Source organism: Trachypithecus francoisi, unplaced genomic scaffold (genome assembly GCF_009764315.1).
Source record: "Trachypithecus francoisi isolate TF-2019V2 unplaced genomic scaffold, Tfra_2.0 Lachesis_group1, whole genome shotgun sequence".
Taxonomy (NCBI): Eukaryota; Metazoa; Chordata; class Mammalia; order Primates; family Cercopithecidae; genus Trachypithecus; species Trachypithecus francoisi.
Genome location: NW_022681454.1, coordinates 25,224,845 through 25,250,622, shown reverse-complemented (window position 1 = coordinate 25,250,622; position 25,778 = coordinate 25,224,845). Strand labels below are relative to the sequence as shown.

The following is a 25,778-nucleotide window of genomic DNA, read 5'->3' as shown; positions in this document are numbered from 1 at the left end:
ACTTACAGGAGCTTGTTAGGGTGAGGACAGAAGACTTCATAACACAGAGGGAACCTGTGACACTGGCTTTATATCACGTGATAGAAAATACCCAGGTGAGGGCAGGGGACAGTGGCTGACGCCTGTAATCCCAGCATTTTGGGAGGCCGAGGTGGGTGGGTCATGAGGTCAGGAGTTCGAGACCAGCCTGACCAACATGGTGAAACCCCGTCTCTACTAAAAATACAAAAAAATTAGCCAGGTGTGGTGGCACATGCCTGTAGGCCCAGCTACCTGGGAGGCTGAGGCAGGAGAATAGCTGTAACCTGGGAGGTGGAGGTTGCAGTGAGCCGAGATCCTACCACTGCACTCCAGCCTGGGTGACAGAGTGAGACTCTGTTGCAAAAGAAAAAAAAGAAAGAAAATACCCAGGAGTAGTGGGCATCTTCATTGTATCAGCCCAGTGGCCACTTCCCTTTTTTCTGTGAATAGTACCCCAAATATCTTTCTGGGACCCACTTTTTTCCCACTGTTAGTCCATGAGATAAGCTAGGGCTCCCCATCCTCATCCTACTTCTTCCGAGCTCTGAGAGTGAAGCATAAGGGCCTGACCAAGATTCCTCATCACAGGGATTGGTTGGTACCCAGGACTCAGTCTTGAAGTTAGTACTGATTGGGAATCAGTCCTGAACACCCAATGTAGTTGCATCCTCCTGGCCACGTGACCAAAGCTGAGCCAACCATAGTCTATCCCAGCTACTGGAAAGTTGGATTTGAACTTGAGTGAATGAGACTCGAGCTACTGGGGGCCATAATTTAGGGACTGAAAAGGAAGTCAGTACAGCAGAAGGAGGGCTGAGAGATGGGGAGAAATCACGTGCTAATGTTGATTTGTGCCAGCTGTATCTCAAAGAAGATCTACCCCTAGACTGCTCAGTAACATGAGCAATAGGGTCCCCCTTTCTCTGAAGCCAGTTTGAGTTGGGTTCTGTCTTTTACAACAGAAGGAGTTCCAGGTGAAATCTCTGAGGATGTGACTCCACTTGGATAACACCTCCCTGAGCTGCAAGGCAAGGATTACTCTATTTTATAGATCTGGTCACTGACAGCCAGAGACCAGAACTCTCCTGAGGTCACACAGCATTGTCCGAGGTCTTAGCTCTTGTGATGTCTGATCTGAAATGCTCCTCCATGAGATCTTGCTGTGTCCATGAGCAAGCTTGGCAGGATGGCCAGCCAAGCCCTACTCACAGGCACCTGCAAGCCAGTAAGGAGAGTTGCCAGGAGAAAAGGGCATCCTGGTGAGGTACCGGGAGTGCCTCTAAGACAGGGACAAGTCCATTGGGTCAGATGAGCCTCTCCCTCTCCAAGGTGATGTGCCAAGTGACTCGTGGTTTCTCTCATCTCCTTGATGCTGATCTAAAGGCGTTAGTTGACCAGCAGAAATGATTGGGCTGTCTAGATCATTCGTATAGATAATTGACATCAACACACCAGAAAACAGTTACCTGTCACTTACTTGCCACCAAGTCCTGCCAAATGCAAGCTCATCTCTTTGATTCCAATGTTTTCCCCATTTCTGAGAAAACCACACTCCTCCAGTTTTTCTTTTTCCCACTGACCCATCAGTTAAATCAGCAAATACTTATTGTGTGCCTACTCCCACGCAAAACATTGGACTAGTTGATTGGGAACACAGAAGGAATCATTCAAAATTTGTGAATTCAATAATGGTTCATTGAGCCAGGCACAACATGCCAGACACTTTTCAGGTGCTGGCGAACACAACTGTGAGGAAAACAGCAGAATCCATTGTCCTCATGGTGTCCACAGTCTGGTGGAGGGATAAGATGTAGCAGAGGATTGTAATTGCTTTTTGGCCACCCAGTTTCCCTTAATAAAATCTCCTGATGTCTTTTGGAGCATGACCTCTCATCTTGGCCTTTTTGGATGGACTGCAGTTTCAGGGGCCTTGTGTATTCCTAATCAATATTAACATCAAGATTAGTAGAACACTTGCCCTCTGTAGTCAGTATCACAGGTTTGCTCATTTAGTGCTCACCAATACCTATGGATAGGTATCCTCATGTTCAGAGAGGGAAACGGGGGCATACTGAGAATGACTTGGTCACATGGCTGGTAAATGGCAGAGCCAGGATTCAAACCCAGCCTGGCTAGTTCCAGATACTGCTCTTAACCACCAATCTACAATGCTTTGTGATGTCAGGGAGCTTGTGTTGCCTGGGTGTGGGGACGATCCAACTGGATCATTTGGTCCAATTGTACTTTTTCTCCCAGAAATAAGGACCATGAAGATAGTGATGCAAAGATGGACAGCATTGTTGCAGTAGCTGTCTTCCGTTGCTAATGTTCTGATGTGATTGTCGTATACCTCCCACTTGCCTGTAATCCTGGAGCTTTCCTGGTTGTTTCCGCTTGCAATCTGATTCTTGAGTGTTCATTATATTCTGCAGGACACCCCATATGCTTCCAATAAACTCCCTTTGGACTTAAGTTAGAATCAGTTTCAGTGGCATGCCACCAGGAGTGCTAACAGATACAGAAATTAACACAATTACCTCCTACACATGGCATAGATGAAAGCACTTGGGGCTTCATCACTGTGCTAATGTTTGGGAAAGGCAAAGGAGGTTTGAGTTTGGGGGAACGTATTTGTGCAAAGGGAGAGAGAGCTCCAGGGATGTAGGGAGATAGGATGCAAGTCAGATATGTTGGCAGTCCTAGGGTGCATATTTTCATCTCAATCACTGGGGAAAGAATTGGGCTGGGCTTCTCTCCGGCACTTTCTCCTCTTCCCTTGGATGTGAAGATTGAATGCTTGCAGGGAGCAGACCGCCAGTGGTGTATCGCACAGGGTTCAGACAGACATCAAAGTTAATCCACTCTCTGATCTAAGCAAAATGATGATGAGGGTTTCCTGGGACAGCAGCTTTACTAATTGTGGCACTGCAGCCTAGCGAATGTATTTTTAGAATGTTGTGGATTCCCAAGAAATAATGTTACTGGCTGTAGAAAAACAGACTTGAAGCTTGGGGCTTGGAACAGAGTGGGATCTCATGCAGAACCTCTGGGCTGGTATTGCTGAGAATAAGAGAGTAAGTGGGGAAAATGCTTCTCTGTTTTTATGGGGTTCTGTGACTTGCTGAGTCTCTGCCCATCCATATAAGTATATATAGGTTTTTCTTTTTTGTTTGACTCTTTCCATGTAAGAGATTTCCCCAAATGTCCATCTCAGCTAATCTGTTGCTATGCTGTGCACCCCATAATTTTAAATCATGCCTTTATGACTTCCAGACTATTTGCTCTGCTGAACTCCAGCATCACTTGCCTGGTGGACAGCTTCAGGTTCAAGGCCCACTTGCTCCTACTCTTCCTCACTGTCGTTAACCTTGGCTTGACTTGAGTCCTCATCAGCTCTCCCTTCCTATGGCTTCCTAACTGGTCTTGTGTGTCCTCTTCCATCAGTAAACTGTCTTATTCACAGGGTGATATGGTTTGGCTGTGACCCCACCCAAATCTCATCTTGAATTGTAGCTCCCACAGTTCTCGTGTGTTGTGGGAGGGACCTGGTGGGAGGTAATTGGGGACGGGTCTTTCTTGTGCTGTTCTCATGATAGTGAATACGTCTCATGAGATCTGATGGTTTTATAAAGGGGTGTTTCCCTGCACAAGTTCTCTTCTCTTGCCTTCTGCCATGTGAGACGTGCCCCTCACCTTCAGCCATGATTGTGAGGCCTCCCCAGCCACGTGGGGGTAAGTTCATTAAACCTCCTTCTTTTGTAAATTGCCCAGTTTTGGGTATGTCTTTATCAGCAGCGTGAAAACAGACTAATACACAGGGTGATTAAAATTACCTTCTGAAGACATGGATCTGGTCCATCACTGCCCTGACCAGAAGCCTCAAGTTATTGTCAACAGGTCATTAAAGGTACCCACTGCATCCAGGTGCCTCTGCTGAGTGAGACAATGGTTCTCTGTATCTAGGTTGCTGTGCTCTGTGCCTGTGGTCACAGCTGATGGAGCCATGTGGATGTCTGACCCACACCAGAGTTAAAGGTCAGAACCTCTGCCTAAATGGAGAATGGGCTGACCTAATCAGATTCTCTGTTTCTGGAACTTCAACTGGAAAACCAGGGAGAATCAGGAGGTCAGTGGAAGGAACAGACGGTGGACAGATGCACAAAGAAACACAGTAGCAGCTCGAGGGGAGCTGTGAGTAAGCCGTGGTTATGAGTCAGCAGGAGCTGTGAGAAGAAAGCTCTTAGCGAGTAGATGGGGTGGGAATTGCCTGGGAATACAGGAAGCAGAGAACACTGGAGGAGAATTAAAATGAAGATCCACAAACTCCTCCTGCTGAGAAGTAACAAGATACCTCAAGCCCTGCGACTGCCTGGGATTCATTTATTCATTCACTATTTTCTACCATTTTTGTGGAGTACCCACTATATACCAGGAACTCTTCTAAGCATTATACAAAGTCTTTGCTATCATGGAGCATATATTCTAGTTGGGAAGGCAAATGGTAATTATATATATCTTTTTTTTCCCTTTTTTTTGGAAACAAGAGTCTCACACTGTTGCCCAGGCTAGAGTGCAGTGGCGAGATCTTGGCTCACCCACATCCTCTGCCTCCCGGGCTCAAGCAATTCTTGTTCCTCAGTCTCCCGAGTAGCTGGGACTACAGGCACCCACCACCATGTCCAGATAATTTTTTGTATTTTAGTAGAGATGGGATTTCACCATGTTGCCCAGGGTGGTCTCAAACTCCTGAGTTCAGGCAATCCACCCACCTCAGCCTCCCAAAGTGCTAGGATTATAGGCGTGAGCCCCTGCACCTAGCGCATATATATATATATACATATTTTTTTTTTTTTTTTCCCTGGGACAGGGTCTCGCTCACTCTGTCACCCAGGCTGGAGGGCAGTGGTGTGACCGTGGCTCACTGCAATCTCCAACTCTTGGGCTCAAACCATCCTCCCCCCTCAGCCTCTGAGCTGGAAGCATAGGTGCACGCTACCACACCCAACTAATTGTTTGTATTTTTTTTACAGATGGGTTGTTTACCATGTTGCCCAGGCTGGTCTTGAACTCCTAGGCTCAAGCAATCTGCTCACCTTGGCCTCCCAAAGTGCTGGGATAACAGGTGTGAGCCACCACACCAAGCCAGATTTTTTAAAAAGGCAATAATACTGTGTTGGGAAGAAAAATAGAGCAGGCAAGAGCACTGTGGCGGGAGGAAGCAGTCACCCTTGAGGAGACGACAGAGACCTGAGTGAAGAGGAGGGAGCCATGTAAATATCTGGAAGAACAATCCTGGTGGCGAGACCTATGAGTGCAAAAGTGCCGAACCCAGAGTATGCTGTTCAAACATCAGTGAGGAATCCAGTGTGGCCGAAACAGAGTGAGTGAAGGTGGCAGTGAAAGGAAATCAGATCATTGAGGTAGCCAGGGCAAGGACACCATGCTGTGGGCCTCACAGACCATGTGAAAAGCTTAGGATTTTGCTGTGCCTATGATAGGCGGCCACTGGGGGATCTTGAGCAACTTCCAATTCCAGTGTCTCTCTGGGAGGTCCAACTGCTCTTTAGTTTTTATTCTTTCCACAGATTCTTATCTCCCAACTCATAAAATCCCATTGCTTCCCATAAAGCCCCTTTACCTAGAAGAGCAGGAATGAGTTTTCCTTCCTGGCAATGTAAAGAGCCTGTCCCCAAAGCCACCATGATTTGGAATGAGCAACTGTCTCAGCTTGGCTCTAGCCCATTTCTCCCAGCACCCTGCTTAGGCAGCTCTGGTCCATATGCCAGGTGCTGCCTGCAGCCTACCTTTACCCCACTCTGGGTTCTGCTCTAACTCATTCCTCTCTTTAGAATGACCTTCTCCTGTGCGTCTCTTGTCACAGACGTTCCCTCCAAGGATATTCTCAAATCCCATGTCTTCTAGGAGCCCTTCCATGATCACTTGACTTGAAAAGAACTCTCCTCTCCTAAACTCCTATTTGGTTTATCTATGGCTACATAACTAACTATCCAAAACTTAGAGCTTAAAGATGAAAAAAAGCAAACAATTGTATCATCTCTTGCAGTTCTGTGGGTTGACTGGGCATTCTGCATCACAAGGTGTGGCTGGGCACTGGAACAGCTGAAGTCACCTGGGAGCTGACTGAGTTGGACTGTCCGGGATGGTTCACTCCTACGGCCAACAGTGGATGCTCAACTGGGGCTGTCAACTGGAGCCCCCATAGGTAACATCTTCCAGTATGGCAGCTCAGTTCCGAGAGGGAGTGCCCCATGAGAGTCAGGAAGCAGCTGCAAGCTTTCTCATGGTTTTGCCTTGCAAGACACCCAGAGTTGTTTCAGCCTCATTCTGTTTGTCAACAGGTCACAGTTTCAAGGAGGAGGGGAACTCCAGCTCTTGACGAAAGCAGTGATAAGGAATTTGCAGCTCTTGTTAATCTACTGCAGCTTTCATGGTGTTTTTTCCATGTACTGATTATATAATAGTGTTTGTCACTTTTTGCGAAGCGCCACATATTACAATTAAGTATCTCTTTATCTCACAGGCTAGATTTTCAACTTCTGGTGACAGATTGCATTTTTTTTTTTTGAGACAGAGTCTTGCTCTGTCATCCAGGCTAGAGAGCAGCAATCTTGGCTCACTGCAACCTCTGCCTCCCGGGTTCAAGTGATTCTCCTGCCTCAGCCTCCCAAGTAACTGGGATTACAGATGCCCACCACGCCTGGCTAATTTTTGTATTTTTAGTAGAGACGGGGCTTCACCATCTTGGCCAGGCTGGCCTCAAACTCCTGACCTCGTGATCCACCCGCCTCAGCCTCCCAAAGTTCTGGGATTACAGGTGTGAGCCACCGCGCCCGGCCGACAGATTGCATTTTATTTAACCCAACTCTTTCAGTGCCATAGCTATAATAACAATAAACACATATTAAGTTCCTCTACCATGTGTTTGATCCCATCTAATTGAACACATGATCTCATCTCATCCCTACCCTGGTAGAATAGACATCTCATTTTCCAAATTGGGAACTGAGGCACAGAGAGATTCAGCTTTGCCCAAAACCACATAGTGGACAAGTGGCAGAGCCAGGATTTGGACCGCTTAAGAGCCTGTGTTTGTCTTGGCACCATCTTAGTAGCTTCAGGCTGCTATTAAAAGTTATCATAAGCTGCATGGCTTAAACAACAGAGGTTTATTTCTTTTACTTTTGGAGGCTGGGAAGTTCAGGATCCAGGTGGAGGCTGACCCCATGTCTTTCTGGGAGGTCCAGCTGCTCCTGGACCAGATAGTGCCAACACAATACTTCTCATTGTGTTATGATTGCCTACAGCAGGTGAGGGCCTGCTTCCTATTTTCCAGATGGCCGTCTTCTCATTGTATCTTAACATGGTGGAAGGAGGGTGAGAAAGCTCGCTTGTGTCTCTTTTTATAAGGGCAGTAATCCAGTCACGGGGGGCTCACCTTTACAACAGCTAAACCTGATCACCTCCCAGAGGCCTCATCTCCAAATACCATCACACTGGGGATTGTGCTTTGACATATGAATGTGGGAGGACATGAGAATTCAGTCCATAGCAGGCACCAGGGCACCAAGTCAATCTGCACTGGTGTGTCACTAGGCAGGAGAACAAAAGGGAAGGAAGAAGAAAGAATGCAGTACAGAAAGTGAGTGGTGATACCACAAAGGGTCGTCAGCAAGTGCTGATGGTGGCTCTGGTCAACACATTCCAAGCATCCCTGGGTAGCCTGATAAATGGAGTGCAGTGTTTGGTAGCTCTGCGAGGAGTGGGAGTATTTATTGGGTCTGAGTGCTTGATGCGAAACTTTCCTCCAAAATTCCAATTTTCTATCTGCCAAGGTAAGTGATGGAGGTTTATGGTTCACGTTGTAGCACATCCACCCAAGCCAAGGACCTACAACTCTGAATTTCTGGCCTGCCTCCTTCCAGCTAGAAGTGAATCTAGATTTACATGCCATCAGGAACAAGCACCATCTTCCTGTTCTGAGTCCCTAGTTGTAGAAGGTACTGCTTTCATCCTGAGAATATCAATCTACGTGCACAAGGTCCCTCTCTGTGGAGGAGTAGGTACTTAAACCTAAGATAAGTGGAAACTTTATATCCAAGGAGACAGAAAATAAAATTTCAGTATGTTTTATATTAAACAACTTCTTATACTTCTGTCCTTTTATGAACATAAGGTCATCAGTAGGCCAAAAGTCTGAAAAACAGTCTCAGTTCCTCAATGTGAATGCAAACCATTAGTGCAAAAAAAAAAAAAAGAAAGAAAGAAAGAAAGAAGGAAAGAAAATTAAATCATGAAAGCACAGATACTTTCTAGCCTTGCTGTCTTATAGTCCCATATTCGTAGGACTGACCATTCCCCATCTATACCCACACCATTCCCAAAGGACACTATCTGTGAATGGTGGCCACACGTTTGGATGTTACAGGGCAAGCACATTCTTCAGTACTTCACAGACACAATTATGCAGCCCGTGTGCACAAAGTCAGGAAAGCGTCTCCCTGGTTGCCTGGTCAGCTGACATTCTCAATTCTTTATAGTCAATGGAGCCAGTCCTCAGCTCCTAGAAGGGTAAAACGATACATCCATTTATTAAGAGTACTACTTTAAGACACTAGAAAGTCTGAAATGATGGAACTCTGCCAAGCAACAGAGAAATACTGTGATGGTTAATTTTGGTGTCAACTTGCCTGAATGAGGGGATACACAGATAGCTGGTAAAGCATGATTTCTGGGTGTGTCCGTGAGGGTGTTTCTGGAAGAGACTGGCATTTGAAGCAGTGGACTGAGTGAGGAAGATCTGCCCTCACGCAGTGTGGGTGGCACCATTTAATTGGCTGATGGCCCAGATAGAACAAAAAGGCAGAGGAGAGACAAATTTTTTCTCTCTCTTCTGGAGCTGGGGCACCCTTCTTCTCCTGTTTTTGGAAGCAGAATTCCAAGTTCTTCAGCTTTTGGACTCCAGGACCTGAACCAGGGGTTCCCTTGGTTCTCAGACCTGCTGTCTTGGACTGAGAGTAACACCATCAGCTTCCCTAATGCTGAGGCCTTCAGCTGCGACTGAGCCATACTACCAGCTGCCCTGGGTCTCCAGCTTGCAAATGCCTGGCATGGGACTTCTCAGTTTCCAAATCGTGTGAGCTGATTCCCCTAATCAATCCCTTCTCATCTCTGTCTATCCATCCATCCATCTATGTTTTGTCTCTCTCAAAAGCCCTGTCTAATATAAATCCATTCTGAAAATAACAACTACAGTCATGTACTACAGAATATGTTTCTGTCAACAGCGAACCACGTATATGATGGTGGTCCCGTAAGATTACCCTATTTTTACTATACCTTTTAATTTAATATTTAAATATGTTTAGGTACACAAATACTTCCCATTGTGTTATGATTGTCTAAAGTTTTCAGTTCAATCACGTACTCTACAGGTTTGCAGCCTAGGAGCCATAGGCCACACCATATAACATAGGTGTGTAGTAGGCTCTACCATGTAGGTTTGGTAAGTACACTTTGATGTTCAGAAAACAGTGAAATCACCTAAGGATGTATTTCTCAGAATGTATCCCTGTTAAGTGACACATGAGTGTGCTTGTGTCAATAAAAAATGTCACGGGGACTTTATCAAAGGCAGTATTATTTTATATGGACTATTGGTCCCATTGAATATGTTTGTTCTCTTCCTTGCCCACCACCCACCCCCATAAACATTACCCACACTGTAGCCAGGGCAAACATTTAGAAATTGAAATCTGATTTATGATCCCTTGTTAAGACACCCCAATAAAAGGCTTTTCAGGCTGGGATTGGTGGCTCATGCCTGTAATCCCAGCATTTTGGAAGAATGAAGCAGGTGAATTGCTTGAGCCCAGAAGTTTGAGACCAGCCTGAGCAACAAATTGAGACCCCCATCACTACCAAAAAAAAAAAAAAAAACTTAATCAAGCATGGTGGCACATGACCTTGTCACAAAAGAAACAAAATAGTGATAAAGCCTTCTCAATCACTTAGAATAACATCCAGACATTTTACTATGTCCTAGAAGGTTCTAGGGGATTTGTCCCTGCCGACCTCTTACACCTCACACAAGTATTCCGCTTGTTCTTGAGCACATCAAGTCTGATGTAGCCTACGGGACTTCATACTTATAGTTTCCTCTGCCTGAAATGCTCTGTGCTCTTGGCCTGGCTTTACTTGTTGCCATGGCTTGAATATTTGTCCTTTCCAAAACTCATGTTGAAAGCTAATCCCCAACGTTGCAGTATTGAGAGGTGGGGCTTTTCAGAGGTGATTGGATCATGCATGGATTAATCCACTCATGAATTAATGGGTTATCATGGGAATGGAGCTAGTGGTCTTCTAAGAAGAGGAAGACAGCTGAGCTAGCACACACGGCAACCTTGCCACTTGATACCCTGAGCCGCCTTGAAACTGCAGAGACCCTAGGTGCAGCCCCTTGACTTTGGAGTTCTCAGCCTCCATAACCATAAGAAGTGTTTTTCTTTACAAATTTCCCAGTTTCAGGTATTCAGTTATAAGCAAGAGAAGACAAAGACACTTGTCATTTAAGTATCAATTCAAGTGCCACTACCTCGTAGGACTGTACCTGACCACATGGTCTAAAGGGGTCCTCCCCCTTTTCACGCTGTACGCATCTTACTTTTTATTCCAACACCCTCAAGCTACCCATTTACCTGTTAATTGTCCCTCATTCTAGAAGGTAAGTGCAGGAACTTTGTCAACCTCCCTGCTGTGTCTCCACCACCTTCCAGAGTACTTGACACAGAGCAGGTGCTCAATAAATATTTGTTGAATGACTGGAAATGTTTTGTCTATGCATTTAAGAGACAGTATTGCACAGGGAAGAGACTTGGGAACTTAACCTCTCTTGGGAAGGAAGGGAAAGCCCTGCTTCTCATTAATTATTTAATTACTTTCAAAGCTTGGAATTTCAGGAAGATTAAAAATCTTTCTCATTCCACTTGTCACAGCTAAATGCTCTCAGGCCTAATCACAGCACCTGTGATTCTTTTTTTTTTTTTTTTTTTTGAGATGGAGTCTTGCTCTGTCTCCCAGGCTGGAGTGCAGTAGCCAGTTCTCAGCTCACTGCAAGCTCCGCCTCCCGGGTTTATGCCATTCTCCTGCCTCAGCCTCTGAGTAGCTGGGACTACAGGCGCCCGTCACCTCGCCTGGCTAGTTTTTTTTTTTTGTATTTTTTAGTAGAGACGGGGTTTCACCGTGTTAGCCGAGATGGTCTCGATCTCCTGACCTCGTGATCCGCCTGTCTCGGCCTCCCAAAGTGCTGGGATTACAGGCTTGAGCCACCGCGCCCGGTTGCACCTGTGATTCTTAAACTGATCACTGATGTCTGGTTTTCCTGTAGGATTAGCAGAAGAAGAAGGCATCTGCAAACTGTTACCACTGGCATCTTTTGAGATTTCTAATTAACGGGGTATTTTTTTTTCCTTTCTCATTCATGGTCAGGGTTTTGATTAACTTGTAAGTAGAAATTTTGTCATGTAAAGGAGGTTAAAAGAGGGTGCTTGGGGCGGATGAGAGATGTCAGGGCTGCCCTTCGTTGCTGATGAAGAATTGGCGGTGCACCAGCTGGCGCCTCCATGTCCGCATCGGGCCACCCCCCACGTGGTAGGGCTGGGTATGTACCACAATCACGATCATTGGCTGCAGTGGATAATTGGACTTGCTGAGACCTCTCTGCTTACCAGACATTTCTTTCTGTCTGCAGTGCCTTTGTGAACATGGGGGTCCCCAAGTTTTCAGTGGGTGAAGCCAGCAGGCAACAGCTCACACTGGCATTTTGTCAGTCGGGCACCTTCATCTTGGCATTTGGGCTTCCATCCAGGCTGCCTCAGCTCTTCTGAAAGAACAAGGCCTGCAAATAGTTCATCCACAGAGCTGGCTTGGCAAGTGAAGGCTTCTCAGCCCGAGCAGGGGGCTTGATCTGGCTGCTCTCCTTTCCGTGGCCTCGGGTCCAGCCGTCACTTCTTACCTCCACCAGATTTGAAGTTTTCAAAGCTAACTGAGGCTTCGGGAAAAGTTCTGTGTTTGGACAAAGCTTTGCAATAAGGCAGATCTGGGTTTGAATCTTACCGATTTATTTAAACCTCAAAAACTCAATTTTTTCTGTAAAATAAAGATGTTAATCATAACCTAGCTCACAGATTTCTTTTGAGATTAAATAGCACACTGCATACAAGGGGTTTAAACAGGAAATGTTGATTGTTTTTGTTTGGGTCAGGTTATTTGGGTTCAAATCTACTTGTGGCACCTTAACAAGATTTCATCTCTCTGAGACTCAGTTTCCTCATCTATAAACTGAGGATAATGCCTCTTGTGGTTGTGTGACAATGAAATGAATGTGCCAGATAGATAAATTTTCAATTGCTGTGCAAAGGGCTTATTAATTTCATCAATGAGTCATTCACATTTACCCCTGGCCATGAAATTAAGTTGAATTTCCCACAAAATCCTAAACATGAACATGTTATCTGTCTTACTCATAAAAAAGAAAATGTAGAAATATAAAATTGGGAGGGCTGTATGCAAACACTGTTGGAAAGTTTTTTTAAAAAAGGAAGAAGAAATAAATAGCATTAAAATGATTATTGCATGAATGACCGGGCTGTTGTCCTCAGGGAAAATATCTCCCAGTTTGCTTAGTACAGCAAAAAGAGGGAAAAAGAGATTTAATAGTTATTTCAAAGCTATCTCCCCCAGGGAAATTAAACCTGAGTTACGGGGTATTTTTCATAAAATCAGAGTATAACACTAACAAGTGAAAAAAGAAAAAACTACTGTGACATGAACCTAAGTGGATTTAAACAGGGTTCTTCTCAATGGAAGGGCCCCTTGCACACTGGCATTCCTACCACTAAACTCGCTTTCACTCCCACTTTACCCCATTTGTACATGAAGTGGGACCTAGGTATATCCATAAAGAGTTACCTCACTTGGCCATGTTCCAGTCTCCCTTGCAGGGACATCCCTGTGTTATCAGCTGACGTAATGATAGGCCCTCTCAGTCCACGTGACTCAGGCCAGCCTTCCCCATCGCTAGTAATAATTTATGTAGGTGTAAGGACCACAAAGGCAGTGAGGCCTTTTTAAAAATTGGAGCAGCAAGCTCTTGTCTGTAAGATACGGCTTCTGTTTTTATTTTTGCAGAAATTACACTGAGTACTTTTCTAGAAACCTGATGTTTTTTAAGCCTCATTTATCTTCTGTCCTGTGGGCCATTTCAAGGGCCAGAGGCATTTCTTATTAAACCTCTCCAGCATGTCTTTCTAAAATAGAGCCCTTTTTTTTTCTGTAGGGAACCCATTCCACAAGAGCCTGGCTCTGCCCTTCCCCATTCACATGACCCAGAACTGGCCAATGCATCTATCCTATGCTCTTGGTCTTAGTGACTGGTTCCAAGACAGGCACATGATCCAAGTCAAGCAAATCAGTATCTTCCTTGGATCTCTTCTGAGGTTGCAATCAGAAAAGGCCATCTCTATCCCCTAGGGTTGTTAGGCTGAGAAGATTCAGTGAGGCCACCAGTAGCCAGCCACGTGATGAAGGCCTGTCCAAGAGACAAAGGGCAAATTGTCTGGATTCTGGATCAAGCCCTCCCTGATGCCAGAACAGCAGGGCATTATGTGAGCTAATAAATGCCCTCCACCCTGCTATTTTTGAACGATGTTTAAATGAGGATTGTGTTATTGTCAACTGAATGCATTTCTGATTAATATGGTTAGATTAGCCTAATAGGTATTAAGGTTTTTGAAAAAAAAATCTTAAAGAATTGATATGATGAAATAAATATGGTATGAAGAAATATAAATTAGAGGGTAGCATGTTGAGTTAAGTTGGAAATTTCCTTTTATATTTTTTAGTCCATTTTCACACTGCTATAAAGAATTGCCTGAGACTGGATAATTTATAAAGAACAGAGGTTTAATTTACTCATAGCTCCACATGGCTGGGGAGACCTCAGGACACTTACAATCATGGTGGAAGGGGAAGCAGGCACATCTTACATGGCAGCAGGCGAGAAAGAGAGAATGTGAAGGAGGAACTGTCAAACACTTCTAAAATCATCGAATCTCATGAGAACTCACTCACTATCACAAGAACAGCATGGGGGAACTGCCCCCATGATCGAATCACCCTCCCAGCAGGTCCCTCCCTTGACTTGTGGAGATTTCAGTGAGATGAGATTTGGGAGGGGGTACAGAGGAAAACCATATCACCTTTTAAAATAAAAATTTCCGGCCAAGCATGGTGGCTTATGCCTGTAATCCCAGCACTTTGGGAGGCCGAGGCAGGCAGATCACTTGAGGTCAGGGGTTTGAGACCAGCCTGGCCAACATGGTGAAACCCTGTCTCTACTAAAAATACAAAAATTAGCTGGGCATAGTGGCAGGCTCCTGTAATCCCAGCTACTCAGGAGACTGAGGCATGAAAATTGCTTGAACCTGGGAGGTGGAGGTTGCAGTGAGTAGAGACCACACCACTGCATTCCAGCCTGGGCTACAGAGCAAGGCTCCATCTAAAAAAAAAAAAGAAAAAAAAGTCCATTTGCTCAGCACCTGCTATGTGCTAGGCATTTTATGTGTAGTGGCTTCCTGGTACCTGGCCACCAACCTGCATGTTGCATTATACCCATTTTAGAGAAGAGCAAATTGAGGCTCAGAGTTGCTAAGAGACTTGGCAAATACTACCCAGGTAAGAAATAGTAAATAACTCACATTATACAGATCCGTATGAGATCATTGCTTATTCACTCAGTCAGCACTTACTGGGCACTAGCTATTTGCCTGGTGTGGTTCTAGGCAATAAGGATATGAAATGAATAAAATCATGCCCAATTTTCAGATGCTTTCAATCCAGTGGGGTCTAATGGCTCCATCAGGGTCATTATTATGGATTAAATGGTGTCTTCCCCACAAAATATATTGAAGCCCCAATCCTCAGTGCCTGTGATTGTGACCTTATTTGGAAATAGGGTCTATGCAGATGTGATCAAATTGAGATGAGGTCATTAGGGCAGGCTCCAATCTAATATAATTGGTGTCCTTATAAGAACAGGGAAATTTAAACACAAAGGCTCACTGTTTGAATGCCATATGAAGACAGAGGCAGAGACTGGAGTGATGTATCTACAAACCAAGGAACACCAAGGATTGCCAGCCTTCACCAGAATCTAGGAGACAGGCACAGAACAAACACTCCCTAAGAGCCCTTGGAAGGAACCAACCCTGCCGCCATCTTGATTTCAGACTTCTACCCTCCAGAAACATTTCTATTGTTTTGAGCAACCTAGTTTTTAGTACTGCGTTATGGCAGCCCTAGAAAAGCAATACAGTCATCCAGGGCAATGCTTCCAGGAACTTATGCAAGTTTCAATCTTGCCTACAATTGCAGCTACCTACCCCCTGGACAACCCCCTGCAGCCAGAGAGTCCTACCCTCCCCATCTATGACACAACGCAGAGGAGATCCTTTTGGACGCAACTCTGTAACCCCACAGCTGTGTGACACAGCCAGTTCTCGGCATACCTGACACCAGGACCTGCCTTATATAACAACACTGTCTTCTGAACACACTCTGGCCCCAGAGGCTATCAGTGTTTGCTCCACTGTTTGCTTTGGACAGGCAAGTACCCAGAGACAGTGGGCAGTTAATACCAGGGTGTTGCCCTTTCTTAATATTCATTCCAAGGCCATTCTGTTTCCAGGATACAAGTCTTATGATTTCTCCTTTGTGACTAATGTTGAAGCCATCTCTTGATTTACTGTCTTAATATCACACAGTCTTTGGTTGCTGACCATCATAGCACTTCTACCTACCAGCCCTCACCCTGCCCATTCCTTTGAGTCAGATAGGTAGCACAGATGCAGAAGAAGATGCACAATGAGGGGAAGCAAGTCTGAATTAATCAGTGATTTGCCTGGGGTACTGATTAGCTACAATCTGGGCCTGCTGCCTAGTATTTTGAGCAGGGGCCCAACTTCCTTTAGTTTTCAACTCTGTTGCTATGCCAGTAGAAGTCTGATAAAATGCATTCACCTGCTGATGTATTTGGAGAGCAAAATGCCAACTCATTAAAAATGGTGAGATCCCCAGTAGCTAAAGCCCTCCCTGTGGATAAACTTAAACTTTCCATATTCCCAAAGAAGGGGGCAATGCCAGGCATAATTATTCCCAAGTGGGTGTCCTCCTGTCAACTAGACCATCAATACCTTCAGGACGAGGCCCTAGTCTAGCTTTCTCTGTACCTTTAATAACTTTTTTTTTTTCTGACATGGAGTCTCACTCTGTTGCCCAGGCTGGAGTGCAGTGGCATGATCTTAGCTCACTGCAACCTCCATCTCCTGGGTTTAAGCAATTCTCCTGCCTCAGCCTCCCGAGTAGCTAGGACTACAGGCACACACCACCATGCCCAACTTTTTGTATTTTTGGTAGAGACAGGATATCACAATGTTGGCCAGGCTGGTCTCAAACTCCTGCCCTCAAGTTATCCGCCCGTCTCAGCCTCCCAAAGTGCTGGGATTACAGGTGTGAGCCACCACGCCCAGCCACCTTTAATAGCATCTAACAGAGAGAGTGCTTCTGGCCTGCTAGTTGGCTTGATTAAATATAGGGGTTTACCCCAGGCCATAGTGTCCCTAGCATGCTTTTATCAGCTATGGTGATTAAGAATTTGGGCATGGGGAATTGGTGGTCAGACTACTTCGATTAGAATCTTCACTGGTTGTGTGATTTTGGGGAGCTCATTTAACCTCTCTGAGCTTTAGGCTCTCTTCTGCAAAATGAGTTGTTTAAATGAGTCAATGAGACCACATACCTGAAGTGCCTAGCATTCCATAAAAAGCCAGCCATTATTATGAACTGGTGACTGGCAGAGCCAGAACTAACCCAGGTTTATCTGGCTCCAGAGCCCATTTTCGGGGCTCAGTGTGACTTCTGCTGGACTGCTCTTCAGGGCTCTCCTTCTGTGGAGTGAGCTCTTGTAACGGGACACAGGACCACCAGCCAAATACCTGGACTGAGGCCCTTCCACTCACAAAATCACAGCCAAGAACCTCCATCCTCCCACCCTACTTAGTGATCCATGTACCTAAGGAGCAACCTTGCTTCTTTGGGAGGAAGGAGACACTTTCCCCACTCCCCTCAGACTTATCTCCCAGGGCTTGTCAAAGGTCCATGTTGTGAGGTCAGGAGCTGGAGGAGGGAAGACCCACTTAAGGTTTCTTCAGCTCCCTCTCCTCCCCCTGCCGGAGGGGCAGGTGCCTGTGGTCTCCTCTCAGACCTGGAAACAAAGTTCTGAGCTCTCCACCCCTATTCATTTCCCAGAGCTGTCATAACAATGGACCCAAAACTGGATGGCTTGAAACAGAAATCTATTTCATCACAGTTTTAGAGTCTGGAAGTCCAAAATCAAGATGTCAGCAGGGCCACGCTATCCCTGAATATTCACGGGAGACTCCTTCCTAGCTTCTTCTAGCTCCTGGTCTCTGCTGACAACCCCTGGCTTTCCTTGGCTTGTAGACACGTTACATCAGTCACATGGCTGCCTTCTCCCTGTATGTCTTCATCATCTTCCCTCTGTGCATGTCTATCTCTGTGTCCAAATTTCCCCTTTTTGATAAGGATATCAATTATATTGGGTTAGGGCCCATCCTAACAACCTCATTTTAACTTGATTACTTTTGTAAAGACCCTATCTCCAAATAAGGTCACATTCTGAAGTACTAGGGGTAGGACCTCAGCCTATCTTTCTTTGAGGAGACACAATTCAATTCATAAAACCATCTATAATGGTTAATTCATGTGCCAGGTTGGACACAGTAATTACACCTGTAATTTCAGAACTTTTGGGAGGCCAATGCTGGAGAATAGCTTGATTCCGGGAGTTCGAGACCAGCCTGGGCAACATAGCAAGACGCTGTCTCTACAAAAGATAAAAAATTAGCCAGTCATGTAGTCCCAGCTACCTGAGAGGCTGAGCAGGGAGGATTGCTTGAGTCCTGGAGGGTGAGCCTGCAGTGAGCAGAGATCATGCCACTGTACTCCAGCCTGGGCAATGGAGCGAGACCGTATCTCAAAATAATAATAATAATAATAATAGTGTGTAAACTTAGCTAGGCCACCCAGAAATTTGATCAAACATTGTTCTAGGTGTTTCTGTGAAGGTATAAAAGCATGCTAGGGACACTATGGTCTGGAGTAAACCCCTATATTTAATCAAGCCAACTAGCAGGCCAGAAGCACTCACTCTGTTAGATGCTATTAAAGGTGGCCGGGCGTGGTGGCTCACACCTGTAATCCCAGCACTTTGGGAGGCTGAGACAGGCAGATCACTTGAGGGCAGGAGTTCGAGACTAGCCTGGCCAACATTAGATAAGATTAACAGTAAACTTGGAATAAAGCAGATTATTCTCCATAACGTAGGCGGGCTTCCTCCAATCAGTTGAAGGCCTTAGTGGAAAAAGACTGACGTCCTGGAAGGAGAGGAAATTCTGCCAATATACTTACTGCCTTTGAACTCAAACTGAAAGTGTTCTCTGGGTCTCCAGCCTGCCAGCCTACCCTACAGATTACATATACCCATCCTGTTGGTGCTGTTCCTCTGCAGAGCCCTGGCATTATTATTATTATTATTACTATTATTATTATTTAAGATGGATTCTTTCTCTTGTCACCCAGACTGGAGTGCAATGGTGTGATCTCGGCTCACTGCAACTCCGCCTCCTGGGTCCAAATGATTCTCCCGCCTCAGCCTCCAAGTAGCTGACATTACAGGCACCCACGACCAAGCCTGGCTAATTTTTGGATTTTTAGTAGAGACGGGATTTCACCATGTTGGCCGGCCTGGGTCTCGAACTCCTGACCTCAGGCGATCCACCTGCCTCAGCCTCTCAAAGTGATGGGATTACAGGCCTGAGCCACCGCCCTTGGCCAGCGCTGGCATTATAATACACCATTCATTGGTCCCAGTCACCAGAGGCCCTCCCTTAGGCCTCAGGGTCTTGGCGGTGGTGCCAGAGCTGTGGCAGTTTCTCACCTAGACAGAGGAGGAGAGCTGGGGTTGCCTGTCCACCCATCTCACTGTAAACAAACCATCAGTCAACCGCTGAAGAAGCATTTCTGAGCCTTCAATTTTTTATAAATCCCTCGGCAAAGGAAGGTTGCACAGTTCAGCCTCAGTGTGAATTGCTTTGAGAGATGAAGGGGAAAGAAACGAGAATTCCTTAGCTTCACAAGTTAACACAGTCCTGGAGGCTGGTGTTATGTAGGAGTTAGAGGAGTCATTCCTTTAAAGTACTGCGCAAAATTCTAAAGTGTCTATCACATTGTTCATGTGTGGTTACCAATTGCTGTGTAACAAACTGCTCCAAAATTGAGTGGCTTCAAATTATAACTATTTTATTTGTTCACGATTCTGAGGGTCAGCAATTTATATTGGGCTCAATGGGGTGGTTCTTCTGCTTGGTCTCTTTTGGAGTAACTTATGCAGCTACTGTCACCTAGTAGTGTAACTGGAACCATCGTTCAGGATGGCCAATGTGTGTGGCAGTTGGTACTGGCTATTGGCTGGGCCACCTGTCTCCATGCAAGTTCTCATCTTCAAGATGGTTAGCTCTGGCTTCCTTACCTGGTGGCCCTGTGTTTTAAGATGATAGAAGTGAAAGCTGCAAGGTATCTTAAGGACTAGGCTTGGAAGTTGCCAAAATACCACTTCCGTTGTATTCTTTTGCTTAGAGCAAGTTACAAAGCCTTCCTAGATTCAAGGCAAGGAGAAATAGATTCCATCACTTGATGGGAAGTAGTACGAAGTCACGTTGCAAAGAGATGTTCAGACCTGATGTGAGGATTTACTACAGCCAACTTTGTAAACAGTCTACCACATCCACTAAGCAAATTAAACTAGCAAATGCAGTGGGTGAGTTATGTCTGGATATATCAGGGAAGGTGATACCCAGAGATCAGAGGGGGGGATCCTGGACATGTGAGGACATTGCTGTTTATTACACCATTTGATTGAAAACTGGGCAGGGAAGGCTTGTTGGACTCTGCCTGATTCAAAGTCTAGTCTATAAATTTTTTCCGCGAAATTAGATATTTGCCTCGTCTCTGTTACAGCACAGTGAGAGGCAGCTGGTAGGGCTGGCTAACTTATGTTCTTAGATTTTCTTTGGCAGAAATTAATTTTTTTCTTTAGAATTTTGTTTCTCTCCAAGGCTCAGTCTTTGGGTTAATATTGCAGATCCGCAATTCACAAATTTTTTTCTCTTGGTTCATTGTTTCAAAATGAAACTTTTAATAGATTTCAAAGCCTTAATAAGAGTGCTGCCTGGTTACATAATGAAGTTACTATGGTTGACAGGTAGTAATTTATTATTATCATTGTCCTTGATAAGAGTTATGCCTTGCACAGTGGGTGCGTAATAAATATTAGCTATAATAACATAAGCAACAGAAGAAAACTTGTCCCTTTGTGTCTCAATCAACCATTCATAATGCATATTCTTCTATTGTTACTGTGCCTGTTTTCTGTTAATTTTATCAATTATATGTAGAGGTGAACTATAGCTGTGCGACGTTATTATTATTATTAGTTTAAATGTCCTAATTTATCCTGCCACTGTGTTTCGTTTTGCATAACAAAGTCACAATATTTTTCTGTCCCTGCAGTGAAAGACTGTAGTAAGCTGATCTTGCTAACAAGAGATAATTATTAGCTTCCTCAAGAATATTACCCTATACGCACTACTAAGCGTTCCAGGAGGATTAATAATTCTACGAATTTTGGACAGGATGAGGTAGCGGCAAAGCAAGATAGGGCTGTTTTAATATTTGTCTTTGGCCCATTTGCATATCTATCACTGGTAATTTGTTAATGCTGCTTGTGTTTCAGTCTGTGGTCATGCTGAGAATTAATGCACTCTACTGGCTGATACGCCCAATTCCAAAGTGAGAACTAGGCAAGTCCGAACATTCGATGACTCTGGCAATCATGAGGCTTGCATCCAAGAGCAGCTTCTTTGCAGGGTAATGCCTTTCTGAAAAGTCAGCAGTGAAATGGCAGGTTTTAAGTATGGTTCACTGATGTTCAAGGCTTTCTTTCTCTGATAAGAAGAGCTATTCTGGCACTTGAAATTGCAGGTTTTTTGTTTATTTGTTTGTTGTTGTTGTTGTTGGGAACACGCAGAGAGAAGGCAAGGGTATTTAATATTCCACAGAGAATTGCTGAAAGTCAGAGGTTGGTCAGTGGGGGCTGGGAAGGCTTTGATTGACAAACTAAGTGTCCAAAAAAAATGAAAACCTGAAACATCAGAGAACATCTGTACATCGATTGTACTGGATACCCTAATCAACCTGCATATATGTATGTGTTAAAACATGTAATTATTTTAATATATTCCCAGTGAATTCTGCTACTTACGAGAACTTTAGATACATCACTAGGAGGCAAGTGTTGATATAATATTAACTTGAAGTTGGCATTTGGCTGTTATTATTAAACATGTATGAAGTATCTAGTTCAATCATTCATCAGTTCAATTTTGTTAATCAACAAATAATTACTGAAGGTCTCATATGTGCTATATGCATAGTAGGTTTCTGGAATTCCAGAGGAGTTTGCAGTCTAGAGGAGAAGAAAGAAAAGCAAGCGGTCAGTCTCAATACGATAGTATTTATGGTAGGGGGTCTGGATAGGCATTGCCGGAGGAAGTGACCTCTCTGGGAGGTGAGGGTGAAGATAGAAGGAGAGCCAGGTCTTGGGGGATTAAGACCCAAGCTCCGGAATTTGAACAATGGAAGGCATTGAAGGCTTAAGAAAGGAAGTGGCATGATCAGGCTGCAGTTTGAAAAGACTATTCTGTTTGCAGTGGGAAGGATGGCTTAGCGAGGCGGCTTATATTGGGTTGCCAAGACGCTGAGCCAGAAACAGGGCTCCTTGGGCAAGCAATTTCTTAAGGGAGTGCTTTCAAGTGAAACCTGTAAGGGTGCGAGGAAAACGCAGGCTCAGAGGAGGTTTGGCCTCAGCCTGCTCCTGTGGGAGCTCTGGGGTGTGTATGGGGACACAGATTGCCCTCTTGATTGAGGCAAGAGGGCCAGCACAAAGGCGGGAAGGCAAACCTCCCTGGCTTTTCCAGGTGAGTGGTACTTTTCTCCCAGGGCAAGTCTCAGGAGAAGGGAACAGATGTGTTGTTAATGGGCAGTATTCACAGCAGCCGGGGCGTGGGTGCCTCAGTACAGGCAGGAAGAGCTGAAGAGAGAAGGAATAGCCATTTAGGGGCTCTTGACATCCTCCACATGGGGGAGATTGCTTTCCATTGCTGGAAAGGAAAGGACAAATCGTTCCTCTAATGGAAAATGCATTAGGCTTTCTCGAGAGAGCCCCCTAAGGAAGGAGAAAGAGCAACAGGACATTACCAGCAGTTTGACTGAGGGCAAGACCTAGGAGGTGTATCCATCAACCATAAAGAAAAGAGACCCAGGGTTCAGAATTAATCAGAGGGAAGGGAGTGGGATTTGAGTAACACAGAGGTATGTGACAGGCGAGGCAGGGGCAAGGCTGCACCAACCTTCTAAAAATAAATAATTCCCTCCTGTTTCCTTCAGAGGTGCAGGAGGTAATTTGCAAACATTTGCAGGCAAGTTTTCACAGGGCTGAACCGCAGGCAAAGCTCCCACTGACTTCACAGGGAGCTCCGGGGGACACACAGCAAGGTGAGGCCTTGGTTCTGGGTAATTAAGACTTATGGCACCCTTGTTAGCGAAGAAATCCCAGTGCACATCATTGAAATGCAGCAGGCCTGCAGGCCTACAGCCCCTCGGCGGCCCACGGCCATTAGAAGCCCACTTGAGCCAACATTAATTTTGCTATCATTCACTTTCTGAAATCAGAGGATGACATCACTTTGATTAAGAGGGACAAGCATGTTACAGACAATAGCAGAGTCAGCCTGTGCTGGTTGGTGTCCTCACAGCCGCTCACTGACGATGGGGCTGGTGCTCTATGGAACAGGAAGAAATAGTTCATTGAGGTCGGCTCTAATTCCACTGTTGCCTTCTGCGCAGGTGAACTTCTCCCCACACACCCCACCTGCACTCTTTTCATGTATTTTCCCCCTTTTCTGCTTCTCCTCGTGTCCCCTTCTGTAAGACACAAAGACGCTCACGGGCGGTCAGGCCTGGGTGGGAGGAAATCTCTGTAGAACACTCTGCCCCTCCTCTGCATTAGGGTGATGGAGGGATGAGTACATGAATTAGCAGATCTGTAGCAAGGAGCACCACATGCAGGGTGCTGTGCTGGCTGCTAGGAAGGGTATGAAGAATTCTACAACACATTCCTTACACTCAAAGAGCCTAAAATCTTGCTGAAGAGGCATATCTCTACAAGATACCAACACGGGTTAGCAGCACAGCTTTAGACCAGATGGCCTGGTTTGAATCTTGGCTCTGCCACACTGGCTGTGTCACCTTACACAAACAATGTCTCTGCCTCAGTTTTCTCATCTATAAAACGGGGATGACAGTAGTACCTGCCTCACAGCATATGTGTGAGAAATTAACAAGTTAATGGCCAGGCATGGTGGCTCATGCCTGTAATCTTAGTACCTTGGGAGGCCGAGGCAGGAGGATCACTAGGGGCCAGGAGTTTGAAACCAGCCTGCGCCACATGGTGAGACCCTCTCTCTACAAAATATACCAAAAAAAAAAAAAAATTAGCTGAGCGTGGCAATGTGCACCTGTAGTCTCAGCTACTCAGAAGGCTGAGGAGGGAGGATCGCTTGAATCTGGGAGCTCGAGGCTGCAGCAAGTTGTGATCCCACCATTGCATTCCAACATGGGCGACAGAGTGAGACCTTGTCTCAAAAGAAAAAAAAAATGAATGAAAGAGCTTAAAACATGGCCATTGCTCAATAATTGTGAAGAAAGCAACAGACATTTGTAGAGTATTTACTGTGCTAAGTGCTTTGTATGCTTTATGTAATCTAATTTGCAAACAACATATGAGGTGGGTACCACGATTATCACCATTTTACCAACAAATTGAGGCTCAGACAAGTTAAGTAAGTTGTACAAAACCGCAAAGCCAGGAAGTGATGGAGCTGGAATTTGTAACCAGGGCCAAGGCACTTAGCTGTTATTCTATAATGTGTCATTTATAAGAAAACCAATGAGGATCAAATGTTTCAGATGCTTTGAGAACAAAGAACTCCTTGGGAAGTGAAGCAATGAAGGAGGGCTTCTGCTGAGTCTTCCATTTGCAGGTAGGAGGTTCATTCATTACAGCCAATACTTATTGAGCGCATAGTACAATTAAGCACAGAGCTGGAGATATCATGAGTGATGTGTGGTGTCACCTTGAAGTTGAAAGGGGGAAGAAGAATAATCAAATAGGAGAGAAGCAGGGATGAGGGGCTCTGGAAGGATCAGGAGCTTGAAGAGGGATTAAGGGAGTCCCTCAGGGATGGAAAGATGTGGAAGAAGGGAGGGGAGCAGGAAAGGCTTTCCAAGGAGGTGGGATCTTGAGAGCACAGCCTGGGCAAAGGCTCAGGTATGAGACAGCCTAAGAAAACCCTGAGAGTGTACGCATCTGAAGCCACCTGTGGAGGTGCATAGGATGGTGAGAGATCATTACAGTGGTTAGCAACCTTTGAGTAGTCACGATGTGTTAAGCACTTAGCATGATCACTTCTATTCTTTCCCTGGAGTGGGCAACCCATGGCCTGCAGGCCAAATCGAGCCCACCACCTGTTTTTGCTTGGCAGGTGAGCTAAGAATGATTTTTACAGATGTAACACTTAAATTGATTTTGATGATAGGGAATACTAAGTTCAAACCCTAATTAAACAAAATGTTATCCTCCTCACAAAGAAATCTGTTGTTCTCATTAGTAGGCCTGAATTTTTTTAAAAAATTGTCCTTGGTCAGATACAGAGGCTCACCCCTGTAATCCAAGAACTTTGGGAGGCCAAGGCAGGAGGATCACTTAATGCCAGGAGTTTGAGACCAGCCTGGGCAACATAGCGAGACCCCACCTCTATTCTATAAATAAATGAATAAAATTGTCCTCAGTTAATAATACTTTTTTCTGTTTTATTGAGGTACAATTTACAAATTAAAATTGTATATATTGAAGATATACAACATGACGATTTGGTATATGTTGTGAAATAATTATCACAATTGAATTAACATGTCCATCACCTCACATAGTAACTATTTTTTGTGTGTGTGGTGGTGACACTAGAGATTTATTCTCAGCAAATTTTAGGTTTACAATACAGTACTATTAACTATTAACTAGAGTACATCCTGTACTCTAGAACCCCAGAACTTACTCATCTTATAAGCGAAAGTTTGTACCCTTTGACCAACATCTCAGCATTCCCCCACTCCCAGTCCCTGGCAGTCACCCTTCTACTCTCTCTATGAGTTCCAATTATTATTATATTTTGAATTCTACCAGCGAAAACGTTGTGGATCTTTATTTTCTCTCTAGTTTTATAAATGCCTATATAGTAGCCTCAATTTTGCTTCTTGACTTTCAATACCAGAAGTATTTACTATCTCGCCCTTTGTAGCAAAACCTTGCCAGTGCTGTTCTTTTCTCTTTTCTTTTCTTTTCTTTCTTTCTTTTTTTTTAGACAGAGTCTTGCTCTGTCTCCCAGGCTGGAGTGCAATGGAGCGATCTTAGCTCATGGCAACCT

General features: G+C 44.9%; 1 long non-coding RNA gene across 2 annotated transcripts in view; it reads left to right on the top strand.

Annotated features, from left to right (window-relative positions):
- The window catches only part of LOC117085233, a 51,496-nt gene that overhangs the window by 1,284 nt on the left and 24,434 nt on the right, over nt 1–25,778 (top strand). The window contains exons 2-3 of one of the 2 annotated variants that reach the window (XR_004437884.1): nt 6,086–6,244; nt 7,908–8,179. This is a non-coding gene — a long non-coding RNA (uncharacterized LOC117085233). Of the gene's footprint in view, nt 1–6,085; nt 6,245–7,907; nt 8,180–25,778 lie in introns of those variants that run through there. The other variant, XR_004437885.1, reaches the window with a different exon arrangement.